Raw genomic sequence first — 19,368 nt, 5'->3', positions numbered from 1 at the left:
GATAGTGTCACAATAAAACCACTAGGGGATTGGTTTAGCCTTTTACACAAAGCACCACTCCCTTGACTCCTCCTACCCCTCCACTTCTCTGCCCAAGACTGGGCATCACCCACCCTCCACTGTTGCCTCCTGCTGCTCTGGACAAAACACCTGTTCCCCTGCTTCCCTCCTCCCTCCCCCCACATCCACCTTTCACAGTGTCTCCTTGCAGCACCCGGGTCCTGCCCTGCCCCTTGAACCACACCGCGGCAGCCATTCTCCCTGTGGGTATGGCTTCAATTGCATCGAAAACAGTGGGAGGTGGCTGCCCACCCCCACTCCCAACTGTAGATGGACTGTAGGCAAATGGTGGCCATCTTGCTAGCTTCAGCCCCCTTGACAGTAGTAGAAGATAGTGGCCATTTTGAATAAGGGAAAATTCATATGTTGGCAGCCTTTCATCACGTTTCATCATGTCTTCACAAGACAGGTTAAAAAAAACAACACCCCAAAATTGCTAGAGTTTTGATAAAATCACAGAAGTTGACAATACTGTAAGTGTGCTCCTATTAGTCAATGGTAAAACTGCCACTCACTTCAATAGCAGAAGACTAAGGCCAATGCTGAGCGCTGCTGAAAATCCCTCAGGCAAACAACTTGTGTTTCCCCTACATAAAAAGACACAAATATGATACAGGACTGGGATCCACACACTGGAAGCCTTTAATACACTACCCCCAGATAAAGCCCCTACATAACCCAGAATCCTGTAAACACTTGCACACTTAAGTTTATGCATGTGAATAATCCTTCTGAAGTCAACAGGACTATTCACATGTATATAATTAAGCATGCATATAAATGGTACAATTTATGGAGACATGGAAGGTTACATTAGTTAGAACATCAGTAACAATCAGTTTAATCATTACACTCAAAGAGCTGTAGAGGGAGCAAGAGAACTCACTGGACCAAACTGCAAAGCCCTAGCATCTTGCCTTTCCTCAGTTGATATTATTTATTATTATTTGCATTGTGGTAGCACCTAGGAAGCTCAGTTGTGGACCAGGACCCCCTTGTGCCAGGTGCTGTACAAACAGAACAAGAAAATGGTCCTTCCCCCAAAGACTTTACAGTCTAATTATTTGACGTCTAATTTAATCACAATCTGTTTCCTCGTGGTTTTTCTTTCATTTGAAGAATGCTACACGGATGAGTTTCAAATTGACTAGTTAGCCTGATCATGGCAATTTTGGTGTGACTTTGATACCTTGGTGGATTCTGTTACATTAAATGGGACCGATTACTTTATTCTTCAGCATACCCACAGAAAGGCTTTAAAGCCCTACAAAAGATGGATTGTTAAATCTCTCTACTCTGGGGTCCTTCTGAAGATTTTTCTCGTTTTATGCTGTTGCAGTTCTCCCATGATGGATCTACTTTGTTTTCCTGAAGTTTTCCCTCACTACTGAGTGATGTGATTCTATCTGCCAGGGTTTTAAATAGGCTTTGTCTACACTACCGCGGTAAGTTGACCTAAGTTATGCAGCTCCAGCTACATGAATAACGTAGCTGGATCGACGTAGCTTAGGTTGACTTACTGTGGTGTCTACACTGCACTGGGTTGATGGGAGACACTCTCCAGTCGACTTACCTTACTCTTCTCATTCGGGGTGGAGTACTGGGGTCAACTGGAGAGTATACAAAGTCCCATGAAAATACATGGCATTGTGGCACCTAGATTCTATGGTGAAAATTTCAGTAAAAAAGCTTATTATAATTTAATATTCCAGTACAGTATATGGAGTCTCTGGTATTTATTTATTTTATTTTATGAAATACAAATCAAGAGTTCCAGAAGCGACTAATGATTTGGGGTGCCTCAATTTTGGGGTGTCTAACTTGAGACACCTTCAAGGGGCCTGATTTTAAGACAAGGCAGAACACTTGCAAATTGGGCCCCTCTAAGATTGCTTAAATTGGGCATCCCAGAACTGGGGCCCTCAAAATCACTAGCCACTTCTGAAAATTTAAGCCACAGTACATAGTATACTAAATCATTAAGTAGGCAGCTTCTAAAGCATAAATAACGTGGTTGTTTCCATGGTTTGGAATAGGAAGGACCGGATGGGAGGATATAGTAAAAATGGTTAATCCACTTTGAGAACTTGTAAAATTCTATCTATTTCCAAGCATCAGCCAGAACACTGCCCAGCTATATAGCCTTCAGGAATTACATTTATCATACAAAAGCTGATAGTCTCTTAACTACCTGTTTTAGTTGGTGCTGCTGCAATACTCTATAATTTTTTCTACCTTACACTTGTTGGTGGCTATTTAGAGCATCCTTGTTTTAATGCTTAATTACTCTATAACAGCACAATAGTTACCAAGTAGCTACAGAGGAATTACATACTTGTCCGTACTCTGTAAACTACAATGTTAATCCTATCTGCAAACAAAGAATTATGTAGCAAAAGTACTTGTGAACTTAAACAATAATTACCAAACAAGTAAAAGAAACTTAAAAAGTACAGTGACCTATTGCATAAACAATTCTTTAATATAATTTCTTAGTAGTTAGCTGATTACCCGTTACTAGAAATAGGTTATATGGTATAATAGGTAGTACTAAGAAGAATGTTGTTACTGTACTTTATAGCTACATTGTACATTCATCATGCAAATAATATGTATCATGAATATTTGTTCCTTTCTACAGAGATGGTTTTAAATCAAGAGAATTGGAAATATTTCCAAATGAGTCATATTTGTTTTGGATGGATTTGTGAAGCCTTTTTAAAGAAAATTAGTGATACCACAGCCACAAGGTGGCAGTGTGTACAAGGAAATAAAAATCTCGCATTTAAAATTATTTTGCCTGAGAGGTATAGATCTCCTTAGACACATTGGCCAAGTTGTTGGCCTTTAAAATTAAATTGTATCCACAGTTCACTCCTATAGTAGGATTTAGCTTCAGGATTTCAACTGCTGAAGAACCAACTTTTCATAGCAGCGGCAGTCATTTGGAAGCATTCACCCAAACCATTTCTAACTGCCTGGTCTCATACTGCAGAGTGCCTTAGTTAAATTGAGATTTTGCATTAGCATTAAAGGATCAAAGATGCCTCATGAAACACTTTGAGAAACATTCCATTTAGAAACACATGTGCTCATTTGCCATGGTTCTCATCTAAAAATCTAAACGAATGTAATCCATCTGTGCCTTCCTTATGCAACCATCACTGGGGCATCTAGGCACCAGATACAATATTAAGAATAGCATGATTTCAGTCCAGGAAAGACCATTTTCCCCACCCCTCCCTTATTTTTCAGATGTTTCACGTAGTGTGTATTTTCGCGAGGAAGATTGCCAGGCCATTCTTACCCCATCATTGGTGAGGGGAGGCTTTGCAAAAAGTTGGATCAACCTAAAATGACAAGGCCCTGTTGCATCCTGAGCTTTGGTGCTAAAGAATTCCATAGCCAAGGACCTTCCCCTAGCAATGCCCTGCCCCGAGCCCCCGAGAGATGCACACTGGGATCTGTCCGCTGCAGTGTTTGACTGAAGAGGCGGCCTGTAACACAGATCGGTCCAAGACCATTGAGGGCTTTAAAGATTAGGATTGGAACCTGGGAGTGGGTCTGGAATTGGATGGGGAGCCAGGGAAGAGCACAGAGAATCACTGTGGTATGATCACAACAGGTTTTTTTTGACTGCTTTGTGTCTCTTTCTTTGTTAATTGTGGAGTTTGCATAAAAACAAGATCTTAGACCCTTAAGAGTTCATGTGCTCCTGCTGCTTATTCCTCACCTGAGCTAACAAGCCTCTCCCGCTGATGGTACAGCTGTGATGTCACAGGGAATTAATACGCTCAGATGGGAAATAAACAGGAGTAGATTAACATTAACATTAATTGCTCTTCTCAATATACAGGGTAGATCTCAGTTCTGATACGCTGCTTGCCCCAAATGTGCACATTTCCCATCAGCATCAGTGGGAGATTTGAGCATGTGGGTAGAAGAGAGCAAGTACTGGAGTCAGCGTCCACCCTGCCCATCTGAAAGGCAAGTTTTGACACTGGGGAACAAGGGGGCAGTTTTCATGCAAATAGCACCGGTAATGGAGGAGGAGAGAAGACAAGGAGTGAAACGGGGACATATAGTGTGGATCTTGACAGTAGGATCCATGCTGTACAGTGATCAGGGTCACACACAAAATGTAATTGACCTATGGGAAGATTTACCATAGCACTGTAAGGTAGATTGTATTGCTTTTGCCATAGCAAATTAAAAGTAGGACAATCACACTTCTAGATATTCCCCTGCCCCCTGCCTGACCACGTTAACAGAACTATTTCCAAATAAAATGTTTTCCAGAGTTTCCCATGAAGCACCAATAGCTCAGATTGTCTGGGAAGTTGAAGCATTCGGTCAGTGTTTTCAGAACACTTCTGAGTAAAACCTGTCACATGCACACAATCCAGCTTCTCTCAAATTAGAGCATCCTTTGCTAAAAGATGCTTCATGGCAATGTGCTCTCCTTCTGGGATGTGTTTGTGTGGTTTTCCCTTTCCAGTTTTTAGAGAAGAGCCTGAATTAAAACCCTGTATCTGCACTCTGGAATATGGAGTCAAAAATTATCAGGGTCCAGTAGGATTCAGCTACTAAAATAAGAGTTTTGCAGCTACCCTGTACCAGGTTGTGTTGAAATCTATATTTTGTGGGCGGAACAGTAGAAGCAGCTACTTTGATGATACAGTTTCTGGATCTGTGTCTGCAGCAGGGGCGGCTCTAAGAATCTGGCCGCCCCAAGCACGGCGGCATGCCGCAGGGGGCGCGCTGCTGGTCGCCTGTCCCGCGGCTCCGGGGGACCTCTTGCAGACGTGCCTGCGGAGGGTCCGCTGGTCCCGTGGCTCCGGTGGACCTCCCGCAGGCATGACTGTGGAAGGTCCGCCGGAGCCGCTTGCCGCCCTGCCGGCAAAATGCCGCCCCAAGCATGCGCTTGGCGCGCTGGGGTCTGGAGCCGGCCCTGGTCTGCAGTTTGGCAGACTCCAGATACGGTGCAACAGGAGTCGCTCACCGTGTTCTCTATTTTGGCCGTGGCATATGGGCTTGGGAGCAAAAACTTGTTCAGTCCAGTTGGATCCAGGTGCTGGATTTGGGTTTTTGTGGTGACTGATGTACTGGGATGCATCAGCATCCAGAGGTGTTTTTTGCTGAAGTAGGAGAGGCTAAATTTATTCTGTATTAATATGTTAGAATTTGTGCAAGGAGGGCCAAAAATTGACTGGATGCAGGATTCCGTGGTGCTGTCATGCCAGGATGTGTCAAGGTCTGGATTGTATTGGTGCAGTAGGAACATCAACACTTGCTCTCTGTTTAGGAATTAGAATCTGGGGCCTGGTTGTCAGACCCAGGTTTTTGCATGCTCTCGCACTGGAGTGTGTTGGGATGTGGATCTTCTGGAGGTGGTAGGAGTGGTTAGACCTGTTCTCTATTTTGATAATACAGTTTGTGTACAAAAACCCAGCAGGATCCAGGCTGAGCCGTCTTTTAGCTATTTCCTACAGCTGTAGCTGTGCTGCTTGCTCCAGAGCACCTCCCTTTCCCGGGCCTCTTGCCAGGGCCAAGCCACGTGCTTTGCCTGTGACCTTTGCACTGAGCGAACTCAGCCCTGCGGCCCAGCGCAGCGTCCTGGCCACAGGAGGGAGTCCAGGGAACAGGACAGCCACCGTGAAGGGCTCGAGCAAATTTAATATGGTGAGTTAAACTGCTCAGCTTGCTCTGCAACTTTTGTTTCCTCTGCTACAACTTCCCTACTACAACATTCACCATCCTTGCTGGGGGGCTCCTCTGAGATTCAAGGCTACGGGCCCTGACCCCGCTTTGGTCATTTTGGCTATTTCAAGTCCCAGTGTCTCTGGCTGCGTCTGTGAGATGAAACAGCCATTTGAGGCTGTAATGTCCGTGTGCGTGGAGGTGGTTAAACATCTTCAGCAGCAATGCAAAGGGCAACGGGAGGCATTGCCACAGGAGAGCAATTCACCTTGGCTGCACATGATGATCCCAAACACTGCAAAGACTCCAGAACATGTGGTACCACACTGTGCCTGCCTGTCACACAACAGAGAGGCCACCTGCCTCTCCGAGAGAGAGGAGGACAATCAGTGTGGAAAAAATGCAGGCCAAAGACTATTTTCAAGGGATACCTCACTCACACATCAGTGTTTCATTTGTAGTGTAAAATCAAACAGGTGGATCTAATTACCACTGAGAAACAGGATGAAGTTTATCCTGTATTGACTCACTGCGGGATGTGGGATATTAGATACTAAATAAAGAATGTGCCTTGAGATAAGGAACAGGTGATCACCCTACTAATAGGAGAATTTGAAATTTCCCTCCCTTTGGGAATCTTTTCCCCAACCTCACCCTATGTTTCTTTGTGAAAACAAAAATTGAATCATCTCCACGTATTTAAATTATGATTTATAACTGGGAGGCTGATTGGTCTAATTTTCAGGTGCACTAAGGACCCTTTACACTATTCTGGTAAATATAATTTACATGGGTTTTATGTCCACTTTTCATGGCCAGAACAGTGTAAAAGGGCCATAGTAAAATGAGAACCTGGAGTAATATACACCCCGTTCTGTCACATATACCCTGTCTCTGAACAAAACATGGACTCAGCACCTGCCTTTTATGTGGCCTTCCTGGATCCTCTAAAGGGCCTGATCCTGCACCTGGGTCCATGTGTGCAGACCGCAATTGGGGCTCAGTGCAGGAGCAATGGTTTGCCTGCACAGATCCAGTTGCAGGATCTGGCCCTAAGAAAGAACTATGTCTTTCTTTCTCTTCTGTTCTACTCAAACTTATTTTAATGGTTGCAAGGAATATGGCTGTTGAATCTCTGGCACCCTCGGCTGCTACACTACTTGAAAGTCCAGAGGATTTTGAAGCTAGTGTGAGAAATTGCTCTCAGGGACAGGTGTGTGAGCAGCACCATGGGAAATCTGCTATGCCTGGGAAGTGATGACATTAGTCCAAGTACACGGGGGCAGCCTTGTAATTTTACGAAAATTTGGTGTGATTTCTGATATCCATTGAGAGCAGAATGGCTCATCCAAAGGACTCCTCTAGGCTGAGCAGTCAGTTGACAATCTCTGAAGCTGACCGTGTTAGGCCTGTGTTTTGATATCATAGCTGTTTTTAACCTGATGCTTAGCCTGTTAATCTATGAATAAGCCCCCACCTTTAGGATCTGGGTGAGAGACTGGCAGTCTTGACTAGGGAATCAGCTTCCTACTTCTCTAGCAAATAACCTCATTTATTTCCTCTCTGCATAGAGATCCTTCAAATCACTTTCTTTATAGCCTCTTTAGATAGAATTTGGACACCGATGTCATGTATAATATCGCCAGCCTTGAGATGCTGTCTGCTTGAGATGGGGTAGGTCATTTTGGGAATACAGTGATGTATATCATGACATTCCATCTAGACAACGTGACTACTGTTGTGTATGCAACCCTAAAACTGACATATATGGGATTAGAGCAAAAATCTGGTTCCACCGAAGCCATTAACAAAAATTTCCAAGATTTAACCCTTAAAGCTCCAAACCTCCTTCTAAGGAACAGGATTTGGTAATATTGCTCACCGTCTGTACAGACATGACTAGGTACAATTTGGTTTGAGTGTTGTCAGCATAGGCACAGTGCACTCGTTATGCACATGTAGATATTTAACATTCAACTTCTTCCTATAGGTTTTGTCCTTTTTCTAAGTCCAGATTTTTCTTTTATTTCATTCTCTGCTTTGTGCATCCACGACAACTGGAATTTCACAAAAGCCTCTGTAGCTCTGAAAGCAACTGGATTGAAGCAGAGTTGACTGTTACATGAAGATAATTATGTAGTGATGCCATGTATGTTGTCAGTGGACGGTATTTTGCAGAGAAAAAATATTATGCTACAGTATCCAGGGTTTCCCAAAGCAATATCAGCTCATTGTGTTTGGACGTGATAATATTATGTGGATTCCTTTGGTGTTCCTTTTGCAAAGGTTTGTAACTTCCACCCTTTTCTAACCTTAGAAGGACCCTAGCCCCAGTGACTTCAGTGGGGTTCTTTATTTATAAGGGATCATCCCTGGTGACCATATTGCAAGATTGAGGCCTTCAGAATAATTGTAAAATGAAGGTCTTCATCTTTCAGAATGAGCACGTACACTGGGACTAGAGAGTGTCTCTTCTCCAAGCAGATCATTGACGTTCCCCCACAAAATAGTAAATAAAAAAACCCACCAAAAACATTTTTGCAAGGATCAAGGCCATAGACATTTATTAAAAATAGCACACACATGCTTTTACAATTCTATTTTAAAAGGGGCTGTTTTTAAAACAACGGTATGTATGGACATCTCACAAAAGAATGTTCTCTAAAAATTAATCACTTTTTAGTATCAAAGTAACTGCAGTGACACATTCTGCAGCATGCATGGATAGTGCTAAGACCAAACGATGCACATCTAAAATGGCAAATATACACTGAGACGAGTCCAATTGCTTTTTTTTAGACTCCCAAACTACATGAACTTTTATGGAGTGCTTTAGCTCCAGTCTAATCAAGACATTTGAGTCATAAAAAAGACTGGAAAGGTAAAGGCCAGATATTCAAAGACTTACCCACATGCTTAACGACACCTCTGCTTAATTTTAAGCATGTGCATAAGTCTTGTGGATTCAGGTCCCAAATGTACATAGGCAGCCCTAGGGGTTTTGTCATGTACTTCTAAGCAGAAAATAATTTCAAGACAATAAAAAGGCATTAAAAATAATTTGGAAAGCTAAATAGGAGTGCTTTTGTACTCCATCTTTGCTGCCAAAATACATTAAGTTGCACTGTTGTTGTTTTCCTGAATTTTCTTTAAATTCTGTGTCCCAGGCAGCCTCCTTATATGAGGTTGTAAAAGTCAGCTGTGCCTTTACTCATTTTAACCACCAGGTGTCATCATTTTAGGGAGATACGGCAGGTGAACCAGATATGGAGAAGCTGGAAGAGCTTTGCTGAGTTTTTCTGGGCATGGTTCCAGATGGTAATGTCTTTTCCCACCAGCTGTGTTACAGAGCTAAACTTTAGTTCACTTAAAAAAGGGGGGGGGGGGAGAAGAGGGGTTAACACCCCCCATCCTGTTTCACTCATGTACAGTACTTTTGGGATAGCTGCTTTGTGAGCATAGGGCCTGATCCTGCAACTGACTCCCTGTGCAAAGACCCCTTTGCTGGTGTGCAGTCTCATTGAGATTAGTGGGTCTCTGTGCAGGGAGAGGGATCTTCTTGCACAGAATTAATTGCAGGATCCCAGCTGAAATCATACAGACAAACTGCATTAAAGGGGCAACAACAAATCTCTGGTATTGTGCCCGGCAAAGCAGGGGTGGCATCATCACATCACAAAGGTGCCATTTTTAATAATCCACCAAAGCCTGGGCAAAGGTTTTCAAAAGGGGCTCGAGATTTTTGGGTGCTCAATGCCTTAAAATTGTCAGAAAATCTTTGGCCAGCCCCCGGCTAAGCAGGCCCCTTTAAAGTGTCTCATTTCAGGTACCCAGAAATCGAGGCAGCTAAAATTGCTCATCACTTTTGCAAATGCTGACTCTGATGTCTCTGTGGTTAACTGGACATCACCTACATTCTGCCTCCCTTGCGAGAAAGCTCTGACCTCCAGGACTATCGTCTCTCTGCCTGTTCTTTTTCAAAGCAGTACAAGCCGTCCATAGTGGACTGCACTACACCGCCCACCTACCCCTAATGTACAGGACTGGCGTTGGAACTGACATTCAAGCAGATGCCCTGCAATACAGATAGGATCCATTATCACTTTCCTTCCACCAGCCTTCACTTTTTGACTTTAGGCAAATACATGGTGTGTCAGATAATGTTGGCAAAATAGGTATTAGGCTCGAAGCAAATATATTTATAATTTATAAATTTATAAAAGGTTGTGGGTGTTTTTTTTTTGTCTTGCAAAGCTCATTCCTGGGCTGTAGCCAGCAGGGCAAATTCCCTGCCAGTGTGAGCGGGCACAACTGCACTGAGGTCAATGGAGTTGGGCTTGCTAGTGGGGAGATTCTTTGCTGTGCCTCTTAAACTCGCAGCCTGGGGGGAAGGAGGACTTTTGCAGCTCTAAGACACCTTTGTGCCTCCCAATCCTGAGCTGTTCTGCACCCCCTGGCATAATTTAGACAACCATGGGGGTCTGTGTGAATTATGCCAGCCTCCACAGGGCTGCCCTATGGGCTTCAGGGCTGGATATTGAAGCCCTGCCCCAACCTCTCCTCCCTCCCTCAGCCCTGCCACTGGCGTGCCCCTGGGCCTAGGCTTGGGATAGCGTCTTTAGAAGGCAGCACTTAGAAGTATTTGGCTCACCCTAGTCCTTATTTGATACAGTCTTCTATCTAAGGTATTTATATGGCCCTCATAACCACAGTATCTATGATCCTCACAATCTTTTTTTTTAAATTAATTTAGTTGCACACACCCTGTGAGGTAGAGAAGTGCTATTATCCCCATTTTAGAGATGGGGGAACTGAGGCACAGAGAAATTAATGGTATGTCTTCATTGCCGAGTTAACCTGGGCTCTTAGTCAGGTGTTAGCCCCTAAGCCCCCTCCCATCCATACACAAGAATCTCTTCACCAGGCTAGCTGGCCCATCCTAGGGTATGGGGTAAAGCTTAAGTGCTGCTTTCACTCAGCCTGGTAACCAGCCCACTTTGCAACACAGGTTAAACCACTCAAGTGTTGATAGTCCTCTAGTACCTTCCCACAATTCCCCCCGTGCCCAGAAGGACAGACAAGTTCTCCCACAGTTCACTGGGAACGCATTGTAGAGCAGCTCAGCACACTGCAGCACAAAACCAAGGGATCTGGCTGCAGAAGTTTTAGCAGCACACATGGGGGAGCACAGCACCAGGGAGGACACAATACCTTGTGTGTAAGGATGCCTGCTCAGGCCCTGGCTAGACTATGATCCAGGTGCCAATCACCTGTTACTTCGACAGTGAAGATACATGCCAAATGACTTGCCCTAGGTTACACAGTTGGACTGTAGCAGAGCAGGGAATCAAGCTCAGGTTTTCCCAGTCCAGGCCACACCCAGGTCCATCCTCCCTGTCTTTTCCTCACAATGCTTTTTATGAAATTAGTCCTTACAGCTGGTTGAAAATGTTTGGCTTTTCAGAATGTTGACTCTTTTTTTTGCTGTTTACCGACCAGTGCACTGAGTGGTTGAAAAGTTTTGAAAACTTGACATTTTTGGTGCAAAATTTGCATGAAACAAAATTCAGAAATGTTCTCTGAAAAATGTTCGGCATTTTCCATCCAGCTCTACTAATAATGTAAATGAACTAAGCCACCTATTCCTTAGCGATGCTAACCAATGGAGGCCGGCACACAGTCGGCAGAGGGATCCTCTCTTAGCCCTTCCATCTGAGAGATTTACCCTCTTGATTTAGAACAATTGGGTTTTTTTGCTGTGGACTTATAATGGTCCGGTCCAGCAGAGAGACAGATTGCAAGACTGATGCTCGCTTATATTCTGCTCATTGCTCCCTGAGCCCATTCAGCTGCAGAGTTGGACACCAGCCTTCAACAGCCCAGCTGATTTTAAAATGAATCACGGGGCTGGGTGTGGAAGTCAGTGGCTCTTTTCGAAAGAATAGAACCGTTAGTGTCTGAGCGGCAGTACTATTCTCCTTTTGTTTTTCTCTCTTTAGCTCTTTGTTATAGCAACATCCTCAGTCTTGAGTAAATAGCATACGGGGATAATACATCTTGTATTTCTATTAAAGAAGCAAAATGGTGTAGGGGCCACGTTAATGTATAAACTATATAGTCTGCATATGAATACTTGCCGGTTTGGGACTAACGGCAATGTCTTCCTTTGTAACCCCTCTAGGCTGATCATGAATAATATCATTTAATATTTATATAGCACTTCATGAGCCACATCCTCAGCTTGTGCAAATCTGTATCACTCCACTGACTTGAACAGAGCTCTGCTCATTTGCACTAGTTGTGGATCTGTCCCCATAACTGAAGACGGTGTACAGACACTTGTTAATTAGCGGAGTATATGAGAGAGCCCTGATATTCTCGTCCCATGAACTTTCTACAAATACATGTCACTGGCATATCAATGTGAAGTTTTAAATATACAGTTATAAAATATTGATAAAGAGAACTCGTTTTGAAATGAGCTCCTATGTTGAATATAATCGAAGCAAGGATCTTTAACGCAGTGTATGGTCGCTAAAGGAGAGCAATGTGATCAAAACTGACATGAATCTGCTTGAGATTGCACTGCTCCGGAATCTATTAATCACTATCAGAATCTTTCCATGGACTTCAGTGGGGCTTTGGATCCAGTCCTTAATGAGCAAAAATCAGGACCATAGTTAAGGTCTAAAAAAGAAATCTTTCACAAGGAAAAATTGTAGATGCAAAACATATTTAGAGTCTCAAAATAGTGAATTTTGGAAGGGAGAGTGGAGCTTGCAGAGATTAACGTGGTAGAGCAGGGTCTTGAGGCAACATATTTCCATAGACCCCCACACTGTGACTGGGAGACTAGCAGCTGCACGCTGTTCGTTCTGTTTATGGTATGGCTATAGGAAACAGTGATGCTTGTGGGATTGCAGGAATCATGTAGTTGCTATGGAATGTTGAGATTATCTAGTACCACACTAGTCATGTTGCAGAGCTCATTGGAGAAGCTGCCATATGAAGGGGTGGGGTGGGGAGGGTGAGGAGAGGGCTTATATTGGGTGGCCCAAAGCATGGACTAAAGAAGTTGTTATCTGACACGTGTAATATTAGCCCTTATTACACAGTTTCTGGGGATCTAAATGTCAAACTTGCGCCTTGCTCATGTGACTACTTACTTGAGACCAGTAGGGTAAGCGTGACAAACAGCAGGATTTGGCTGTATTGTTTTTCTCTGCGGTCCTACCCCAGCGTTCACCAGTCTTACTAAAAGGATGAAAGCATGTACCTCAGAATGACATGTTGACAAATGAGTAACTTCTGTGTGTCCTGGTAGAAAATCTCCTCTGTGAATCATTATTTTTGTCTTTTGCCTGTGTTCAGCTGTGAGCCATCTTTGTACCCATTATTTTAGCTCTATATTCTGTCCTCTGTATTGTTTTCTACCCCAGATTCAATATTTGCCATGCCAGTCTCTGTTTTGTGTGGGTTTGTGTTGGAGTAAAACACGTGGCGTGTATCCATAGAGAAGTTAGATTTAGCCAGAAAACCACACAATATATGGGATTCTTCCAGATTTGGAGCTTGTTTCTCACACCTGGTATAAAACCAACTAACCCACAATTCCGCTGTAGTTTCATGGTTTTCATCTGATTTGAGCCCTTGCTTAGGTCAAGGCAAATTTACCACCTTAAAATGGCATTGAAAGAATTATCTGTACAGGCCCCACGTGCCGTGAGGTTAGAAGGACTCCTAAAGGAACTAAGTCAAGTGAGAACAGGAAGGGAGGAATGAACTTAGAGACCAAATGGCTGGCAGAATTGCTGAAAATCTCCCTCACCGCTGGAGTCAATTCCCCTCAACAAAGTGAGGAGACAGTTGATAGTTTTCTGCATTTTAAAAGCTGTTGTTAAGAACCAGCTAGGGAAATCTCATGCCACAAGTTGGTCTTAAAAGTCTGCCAGAAGAACTTTCAGAAGCAGATGAGATGACGAGCACTTTGAAGAAGATCTTCTTGTGGGCTCTGTGTGTCTGTGATCTGCAGATGCAGCAGCAAAAAGAAAATGGACCATTAATAACCTGCACCATCTTGGCATTTGACAGCTGACTAGTTAAACTGAGATATTGGCATTTTTAATATTGTTTCACAAGTTATCTACAGGCTTATAATATTTTAAAGAAAATCAGGTTAACGGATTTTAAGGCCAAAAGGGCTCATTAGATCACCTTTCATCCTGTTACTCCTGTATTGAGGCCAATAACTTGTGTTCGACTAAAATAGTTCTTCTAGCCAGGCATCCAAGGTTGATTTGAAGACATCAAGAGATCGAGAATCCGCCACTTCCCTGGGTAGTTTGTTCCAGTGGTTAACCACCTCGCTGTTAAAAATGTGTGCCTTATTTCTAATTTAAATGCGTGTGGCTTTAACTTCCAGCCATGGGTTCTTGTTATACCTTCCTCTGCTAGATTAAAGAGCTGGTATTTTCTTCCAGCTCACACGAGATTAATGTGAGTTGTTCATATTGTCATTTATTATTAAGCATTGGCTGTGCTTGGCCCAAAGTAAAAAGAGAGACTTGCCTCAAGGAGTGTATTCAAGGGACCCAATACTGCAAACATTGTGCACGTCTACACTGCAAGTAAAACCCCACGGCTGGCCCGTGCTGACTGGCTCTGGCTCATGGGGCTTGGGCAGGTTAACTGTGGTGTAGCCTGGGCTCTAGGACCCTGTGAGGTGGATGGTCGTCAACCCCGAAACTCCACACTGCAGTTAAACAGCTCCTTAGCCTGAGCCCCGCTCGCCCAAGTCAGCAGATGTCTAACTGCAGTGTAGACATACCCACTATGAGCATGTTTAACTTCACTCATGGCAAGTGGTCCATCAAAAGCAAAGTTAAACACGTGCATAAGTATTTGCAGGATGAAGAGACAGAAACAGACCAGACAAGTGTGAGTCTTCCAGTACAGGAGAGTGCAAGCTAAGGCCTCAGCCTGCAGACACTTAAACTAATGCACAACTTTACTCGTGTGAGTTGTTCCACTGAGCTGGAATGCAGTGAAGGAGAGTGCAGTGTCAGCCAACGGACAGGGCACTGAACTGAGACTCCGATCTCAGATGGGGCCTGTCGGCGTTACTCTAACATCAATCATTAATGAAAAATGAATTTGATGGGGCTACCCATATGAGTAAACTCGTGCATGTGCTTAAATGTTTACAGGATCAAGGCCTTAGAGTGAGTTGGTTTCATCTTCCTGATCTCACCCTGTTTCCTCTGTTAGAATGTTGGGTGCAGCAGACATTTCACATGCGTTAGTGTTTGCAGGCGTACATTTCTTTTTCTTTTTCAAAATATTGGGTATCTGTTTCTTTCCTCTTCCAAATTCAAAATACTATTTGAAGAGACAAAATAAAAATTCCCTTGTTTGTAGCTGCCTTTTTTAGCATCTGTAGAGTATGTCTACATTGCAGCGCGGAGGTGTGCTTCCTGGCCTGGGTAGATAGACTTGCACTAGCTCTGTTCCAGCTAACATGCTAAAAAGAGCCGTGTGGACTTTGCAGCATAGGCGGCATCTTGAGCTAGCTGCCTGAGCTCGGACCCGAGGGTTGGGTGGGCTTGGACGTGGAAGGCTAGTCCAAGCCACCCTCAGTGCCGCAACAGCCACACTAGTATGCTAGCTTGTGCAGAGCTGGTGGGAGTGTCTCCACCCATGCTCGCAATCCTGCCATCTCCAAGCTGCGGTGCAGACGTACCCTTTGAGGCACGAGAGTACAACTTGTTTCCCTCAAACTTAAGTTTTTAACTTAAAATCTTCCCGTATGTGTTTTTTCATTTGTTTGCTTCAATGGGTTATGAACAAACGTATCTAGTGGATGTACCTGTCTCATTGACAGCAACACAGCTGTGTTCTTGTAGCTAACAATATTAGTTGAAAATCAGCAGGAGGCTCCCAAGAGCACACAACGTTGGTTTTGTCTATGTCGTGGGCAGACAGTTTTCTGCTTAGGTAATATCTCGTCTGTGGCTTTATAGATCTCCTGGCAGTGGGTTTTGTAAAGAGCTGTTATTTAACGCAGGAGGGTCATGTACTGTTCCATTAGAACAAAAAATTAATGTAAACGTTTATCAAATGTAAACAGGGTGGTACTAAACCTTTATAAAAATGCAAACTGATACTCCGCAGCAGGGCCACAAAGAAAGGTGTGCGTGAACTGTAAATACAACAATTACTGTAAATACACTAGCCTGCTCACAATAGCTTTAGGTCTTGATCCCGGTAAGTGCTGAATGCCTTCTGCGAGGCACACAGACATGATATCCAGCACGTCTCAGGAGGTGCTCAGCACCCTGTGTGATCTAGCCCTGCTAAGGAAAGTTACCAGACAAAAGAAACAACAGACATCCTGTTTTGTTCCTTCATGGGATTCCCCACGTAGCTGTGTCTCAAGGAGAGAAGGAAACCAAAGAAGGGCAGGGGAAAGAAACACTACAGCAATAAACACCACCTAGCAGAACCCACTTAAATTTAAGCTATAACAGTGCCACAGGTGAAGTCATCCTTAGTCGTCTTCCTATCAGAAGTTCTGCTGGAGATAGTCCAGAAGCAAGCAGTGTTGACTGATATGCCGGGGTGCTTTATATGGGTGCACTGATTTTTGCAGAAGTCTTTTAAAAGTCTGCCCTGCTCTCTCCCCCGTCCCCATTGCTAGGGGAGAATGTGGACTACTAGTATGATCTTCAAAATCAAAGCCCTGTGCAAATGCTAGGAATGCTGCAGAGGTAAATCCAGGCCCATTATCCAAGATGGGGACTTCAGGAACTCCATGTCTTGCAAATATTGACTTTAGTTTCTGAATGACCTATTCCAGTGAATTCTGAGTATAGCCTACTGAATATATCTCAAAGTAATCAACTGCAATAATGTATGTCCTTTCCAGAAAGACAGACCTGTGGCTGCTAGCTGCCAGGGTCTCTCAGGTTGCTTTGTAGAGAGCAATGGTTTGGTGACTGGCTTTTTTCCCTCCTGGTTATATATTTTACAACCCTCTACTAAGGTCTGAATTTGCCTGTTCAGACCGGGCCATCGTACAGATCGTTGTCCTCATGCCTTGCATTTTTTTACTCCTTGGTGTCCTGCCTGGATTTTGGATAGCATCCCTTTATGAAGTACCGTAGCGATAAGAATGGACCTTCAGCCATGTGAAGCTCATTTCAGTCCTGCCAACATGGCAGTAGGTCTGTTGGAAGTTGTATTCTTCAACCACACCCTCTTTGACAAAGTTGAGTCAGTTTCTGGCATGTTCATCCTTTAGTTCTTCATCTCTAAATTGCTGAAGTTGACTGGCAGATGCTGGGATTGCTGCCATAACAAGGTCAATGTAGACTTCGACATCTTTCTCTAAAGCCTCTTCTTCCATTGGTGGCGGGTCAACTGCTGCTCTAGATAGTGTCTGCAGCTATCAGTGCTTTCCCCGGTATGTTTTCAGTGTTGAAAGAAAATTGTATCAGCCAGGGTGGAAATCTTTGAATCTGAAGTAGAAAGTCATCCAGTGGTTTTGAACCCAATAGTTCCAATAAGGGCTAGTGGTCTGTTTCTATATTAAAATTCAAGACAAATACCATAGAACCTCAGAGTTAGGAATTGGCCAGTCAACCACACACCTCAGTTGGAACCGGAAGTACGCAACCAGACGCAGCAGAGACAAAACAATTAAAATAAAAAAAGTAAATACAGTACAGTACTGTGTTAAAAGTAAACTACTAAAAAAAGGGAAGTTTTTTTTAAAAAAGATTTGACAAGGTAAGGAAACTGCTTCTGTGTTTGTTTCATTTAAATTAAGATGGTTAAAAGCAGCATTTTTCTTCTGCATAGTGAAGTTTCAAAGCTTTACTAAGTCAATGTTCAGTGGTAAACTTTTGAAAGAACAACCATAATGTTCTGTTCAGCATTTCAAACAACCTCCATTCCTGAGGTGTTCATAACTCTGAGGTTTTATTGTAGAAAACAGGACTCATCTGAAATCGCTCAGCTCTCTGGATCCATCTAACAGGCATCCATTTAATAGGCAGCAGGTTTAAAACAAACAAAAGGAAGTATTTCTTCACATAATGCACAGTCAACCTGTGGAACTCCTTGCCAGGGGATGTTGTGAAAGCCAAGACTATAGCAGGGTTCCAAAAAGAACTAGATAAGTTCATGGAGGACAGGTCCATCAATGGCAGTTAGCCAGGATGGGCAAGGATGCAAAACCATGCTCTGAAGTATCCATAGCCTCTGTTTGACGATTACCTGTTCTGTTCATTCCCTCTGAAGCACCTGGCATTGGCCACTGTCAGAAGACAGGATACTGGGCTAGATGGACAATTGGTCTGACCCAGCATGGCCGTTCTTATCAAGGCCCACTGCCTGAGTTGCCAAAATCAAACTTTTCTAACAGGGCCATTTGTGCTATAGGTTCCATTGTTGCATTGACACAGGGCTCTGACTCCTCCTTGCTGCAGCTTTCACAGGCGCCTTCCTAACTTTCCACTTTCCCCACTCGCTCACCACCCTGGCAATCTGGGGTTCTCTCTTTCCTTTACTACTTCTTTAAAGAGAGGGATTCACTCACTGCTGACCCCAAGTATTGCAAGGACATAAACATAACGAGCCATACTTTAAGCAGCAACTAGTAAACTGTCCCAACCAGGAAGTTCCCACATTTATTAAGCTCCCCACTGCAACACATCCTGGTCCTCTCTTGTAATTGTGGAGGACCAGGAACACGCTAAGCACTCTACAATGTGCTTTGCTGGATCGGGGCAGAGCGCTCAGCACCTGGCAGAACTGAGCCATAGACCATAAAGGCGGTGTGACCCACCCAAGGAAAAGTAAATGAAAGGTGGTGATGTTGAGCTCCTGACCAGATTGTCTTATTTATGGGAATTTAATTTATAGGAACATAGGTCTTGTTGACTGGGTCAGACTTGAGGTCCATCTGAGTATCCTGTCTCCGAGAGTCGCCAGTACCAGATGCTTCAGAGGAACCCCACTGTAGGTGGATGTGGGATAATCTGCCCTCTGTAGAAGTCTCTCCCTAACCCACAATAGAAATTGGCTTAAGCCCTGAAGTATGAGATGTTATATCTGTTATCAAACTCTTGTTTAGATTTACTATCCCTCTGTATTCCTGTTATCCATATCAACGCCCATTCTCTCTTACAACCTTGCTACGTTCTTTGTCTCAAAGACATCCTGTAGCAACGAGGGCACAATTAGACCATGGAGCTGAGCCGTGTGTGGGGGAAAAAAATCAACTAATTTGTCACCAATTACTGGCTTGATTGGCACTAAACCTGATTTGCAGACACAAACCATGGCGAAAGCTCAGTAACGGTGGCCGCTGATAATGTTTCACCTTAGCCAGACAAGAAGTCTGGCACATAGGTGCCCACCTGTAAGTGACCCAGCATACTTTACTTGTAGTTCAGCCCTCAACGTATTTGCATAGCAAGGTTGCCACCCTTTCTTCCGGTTCCTTGTGGTAGAACATCTTGCAGCACGTTGGGCCGTGCGGTGCTGTTGCTCTGTGCGAATGTTAGAGCACTCTGTGCCCTGCTGAGGCACTATGGGATAGCTGCA

General features: G+C 43.8%; 1 protein-coding gene across 5 annotated transcripts in view; it reads left to right on the top strand.

Moving 5' to 3' along the window:
• LOC120400031 (bifunctional protein GlmU-like) overlaps positions 1-19,368 on the top strand; it is a 124,280-nt gene that overhangs the window by 41,504 nt on the left and 63,408 nt on the right. The window contains exon 1 of one of the 5 annotated variants that reach the window (XM_039528388.1): positions 5,655-5,742. The exons of the other annotated variants lie outside the window; for them this stretch is intronic. The gene's annotated coding sequence lies outside the window, so the exon portion shown is untranslated. Of the gene's footprint in view, positions 1-5,654; positions 5,743-19,368 lie in introns of those variants that run through there. 5 annotated transcript variants of the gene reach the window in all.

Source organism: Mauremys reevesii, linkage group 3, assembly GCF_016161935.1.
Source record: "Mauremys reevesii isolate NIE-2019 linkage group 3, ASM1616193v1, whole genome shotgun sequence".
NCBI classification, from domain to species: Eukaryota; Metazoa; Chordata; order Testudines; family Geoemydidae; genus Mauremys; species Mauremys reevesii.
This window is presented reverse-complemented; position numbering and strand designations above follow the sequence as displayed.